Here is a 4,601-nt window from a genome sequence, read left to right on the forward strand (position 1 = left end):
ATACCGGAACGGCCAATCTACACATTCCATCAACGTGAAGGTAATATGGGATGCGGACCACATCATCACTGACATTGTAGCCAAATTTCCAGAGAGTATCCATGACTCCTACATATTAAGGAACAGTGGGATCTACACACGTCTGGTTGGGGGTGAATTTGGAGAAGGATACCTGCTAGGTAAATCAATGTGACAGACCCGGATGTATACCTCGGATGAATGTGTTGGTGACTGGTATTAATGGCACTTCCTTTCTCACTTAGGTGAGAGCACATATGCTGTGAGGGCATTTATCCTAACTCCATACCTCAACCCATCCACCCCAAGTGAGAGAAGATGCAATGTGGCACATAAATCTACACACAATGTTGTGGAGCGCACATTTGGACTCTTAAAAAGGAGGTTCCGCTGCCTACACAAAAGTGGATGTGCATGTCAGTACCGCCCCATCATCTGCTGTAAAATAATAGTTAACATGTGCCATGATGCATAAACTTGCCACAAAGAAAGGAACAGCAGTGGAACTAACTGACTCTGAGGCCGAGGGTGAGGATTGTCCACAGCCAGAGCACAGCGCAGCAGGTGTGGCAGCAGCACCAGGTGGGAGACACAGACGGGATGAGATCACATGCAACTATTTCTGAGTAAGTAAGGAGACACAGCCAGTTACTGTAAGTGAGTGACAGTGTTTAATTAGCATAGCACACCCCCACAACATGCAGGGCTTACCATGGCAAGCGAAAATGAAATGCAAATTACAAAGGTAATATGGGTTACATCACCCACTTCGCAATACCATGTCATGCCTTACATTACTTCCTGCGCCCACGTGCGGCACTGCTAGGTTCCCTGGGCACACTGTCCTCACTAGCAGTCTGTCCTGTGGCAGCGCTGTGCCGTTCGCTGCGCCTCCTGGACTATGGTATAGGAGACGTGATGCTACTGCAGCTAGTTGCCTCTTCACTATCTCCCCTTCACCTGCACCTGTAGTGGCTACCTGGTTTGTCTGTAGCACATCCAGTGCACTGGTCACTGTGACAAGCCCCCTTGCCACATCACAGCTGCAGTGGGCCATCTCCTCCTGCATTGCCAAAGAGCGCCTGCAGAGCAGAGAGGTGGCAGTGGAGAGGCGGTTCACTGCCTTAGTTTAGTTGTCCAGTTTCTGCCTCTCCCTGCACCTCACCAAACGGTCCTCATCCATTTTGCTCCACAGTAGCCTCAGTGCCTCAGACATGTCCCTCATGCCCTCAGGCACAGTATTGTTCATGCTGCTGATGCCCTTCTCGATTTGCAGCATGTGTCTATTCATTTGTACCATCTGCCGCTGGACTGACCTTACTGATTTGCCTTGCAGGCGCTACACCTTGAGCATGTTCCCCTCAAGACCGGCAAATACCGTTTGATCATCGCCCTGTGAAGCTGGACTGGCTGCCCTTGCCCTGCATCGACTGGCACCGGTGTGGGCGCACTCGGTGGGAGACTGTGTGCCTGCACTGTTGGCATCCTCTGACACCGTGGACTGTTGGTCTTCCATGCTGTCCTCCTCAGACACCTCCACCTGCTGGTGGCTAGCCACTGCATGCCTCCTGGCTCTTGGTGCTGGTGGCGGTGGTGATGCTGGTGATGGTAATGGTGGTGGTGGTGGCGATGGTGGTGGTGGTCATTGTGTGGTGTGCTCTGCAGGCGACAGTATCGCCTCTTCCTCCTGTGTTCTCTCTCTCCTGGGTGCCTTTCCTAAGTTACTCTCTGCAGCCCTGCGCAATGGCTCGCCTGTAGAGACAGAATGTACATTTGCTCACTTGTCTGGCAGCATTTGCGTAATAATACATTTCATGACTGCCAATCAAACTGACTGTCCTCTGCTTGCTAATTGCTGATGTGTGTCACATGCTTTTGGGTTCAGTGAACTGACTGTTATGATATGTGTTACTTCTGTCTACATCTCCCATGATGCATTGCTGGTTTTTAATAAAAAATGTACTGGAGTGGGATTCATACTTCCTCATTGGTGATTAGAGTTAGGGAGTGGGAGCACAGCATGCCGTGCATGCATCTTACCTTGCCTGTTGCCAGCTCTGGCTGAGCTGTTTGCATCCCCAATCTCACTCACACTCTCCGGCTGGAGGGTGGACTTCACCAGGAGATCCAAGGCAGTTGGCGCAGGTGCTGTGTTTCTCCCTCCACCTGTCAGGTTGGCTTGCTTCATTATCTCTGCCAGCCTCTCCTTTGCACGCTTCCTGAGGTCATACCAGCATTTTTGAGTTCTTCAATGGAGCGCTGGGTTACTCCAATGGTATCAATCCTTTCCTGGATAACCAGCTATATCTGCCTCTTCTGAAACGCAGGCATGTGCAGAGACTTTTTCCCAAAAAGTTTGTCATGGTCCTTTGTGACATCCTCAATAAGCTCCCTCTCACTAAATTTATGTTTCCTCTTGAGTTCACCTGCCTCCTTTTCCCTCTCCTGGTTGTCCATATCTGCTCTGTGTTCTCAGCAAAGACTTGGAAGAGTTGCTCCTGGGTTGTTTTCTGAGCTCCCTGCCTCTCAAACAGCTTCAGGATTAGTGCAGCTGCATGGGTGTGGCCACTTCCTGGTTGTGAGGTAATGAGGAAGCACAGGATTGGCTGATTCGACAATTAATGATTTTTTGAAATACCAATTCGCTAATTACCGTCTGTATTAAGGAATCGGTGATACCGATTCGGTAATGGGGAATCTGTAATTTTTTTAGCGATTTTTACCAAATCGCTGATTATTACCGATTCGGTAATTTTTACAGAATTTTTACCTACATCGGAAATACTGAGTTCTTAATAGCGGATCAGTAAAATTCCCTATTAAGGACCCGGTATTTCGAAATTACCTCCACCTCCCCCATAGTTATTTCTGTGTCTACATGGGACGATTTTCAGAAAGAATGTTATTTTGAAACTTGCAAAAATACCACTGTTTTCTGCGGGCTTTAAAAAGAGCCTCGAGCGACCGATGAAAGTAGAGATTTTGATTGGCAAGGGAGTGGATTTAATGAATTGGAGGGTTTTAGGAAATTACAGCAAGAACAAATATGAAACTATGAGTTACTTAATCGCTAACACAGCACTTGCAGAGGAGAAAATCAACTGCAAGAACCAATGTAAATAGACTGCCATTTTTGTTACAGTGTTTTACTGCCAATATCAAAGAAGTGCTCAGGGAAAATTTTCCTTTTAGCTGTTTTACCTAATTTTCCACTTACATCATTAAAACTATGTTTACTGAAAAATGTGGTGTTTCGGTAGTCAATAGTCATTCTACTAGTTTACATAAAAGTCACTTGGAGGAATGCATGGTAATGGTATGTGTGGTTCCATCATTCAACCAAGAGGAACACTACCCCAACTGCTCAGGACCTGATTTCAAGTGGACCAATAGTGGAGCTGTATTTAGCTTCACCTGGTACTTTGGGGGATTTTATATAACAAGGGTAGCTCAAAACTACTGAAATTATGCAAGAAAGGGTGTGTCTGGATATGTGTCTTGGAGTTGAAGTTTCAGGGACATTGCCATGTTTTTTGAATCTTCGCATGGGGTTCTGACCTCCTGCTCAATTGTGCAAGACAGATTTTGTGTTTTGGTTTCTAGTTGCCACAGATCACTGTCACAATTTATGAGTGCTATTAGATGCATTTTTGACGTGTTATCACGCCCATTGAGTGCATTCAGCAGAAATGAAACTGTTGGTGGTTGTTTACAAAAACAGTCTATTCAGAGAATATAAAACTTCTGGCGGCTGTTTTCCGAAACCAGAAACTGTCTCCAACAGGGAATCAGGAGGAATTATGAATTTATCAAAGGGAAAACTGAAGCTTCAAATTAGCTCAGGCATCCATTTTTAGCTCAAAGCCTACCAGACAGTACTGCTGCCTGGTTTGCTAACAACATCTTGGGGACATTCAGAAAGCTTCCCTTTGAATGCATTCCACTCATTCCTTACCAATTGCTTTGTGGTTTGTATCTCACATCTTCTTGGTTTTTATGTGCCGGCTTAAATTATTTTAGGCTATCCAGCGTAAGTTAGTTGCTTCTGTAGCCCATACCTTATTTGCTGTATTCTTTCAAGTGCTCCCTTTCTCTAAACAGACCTTTAAATCGTATTCTTATCTTGGCACATTTGCTCTGCATTTATAGACAGAGGTCAAATGGCAGGCTCTGTTTTCCAGGGAGCTTGGTGTTTACTTTTCTTTCTCTAACTTCAAAGTGTGGGGCTTTATGTGACAATCATGCTGGCTACTGGGGAAAATTCAGGTAATTCTAAAGTGATGTGGAAACAAATACATTAATGCTTTAAAAAAATCATTCACTAGGTGATGCTATTTCCACACATTATTGTTTGTGCTCTGTATAGTTGTATCAGTAAAACTGTATGTCTGTGAAAATGCAATGGTCATTTCAATGAAGATGTGTTGTCTATAGTGGCAGAGCACTACAACACCATGTATACTCCACTTTACTACACTGCCCTCTACACTTCACCACTCCACATTACACCACTCCACTCGATGCCACTCCACACTGCATCACTGCATTCTACTCTGCATCTCTCTTTTCTATGCCAATGCACT

General features: G+C 45.4%; 1 pseudogene; it reads right to left on the bottom strand.

The window, feature by feature from the left end:
* Window positions 1-812: 812 nt before the first annotated feature.
* On the bottom strand, window positions 813-2,206 carry LOC147692705 (uncharacterized; annotated as a pseudogene).
* Window positions 2,207-4,601: the final 2,395 nt, after the last annotated feature.

The sequence above is a fragment of the Lissotriton vulgaris genome, chromosome 9 (genome assembly GCF_964263255.1).
Source record: "Lissotriton vulgaris chromosome 9, aLisVul1.2, whole genome shotgun sequence".
NCBI lineage: Eukaryota > Metazoa > Chordata > Amphibia > Caudata > Salamandridae > Lissotriton > Lissotriton vulgaris.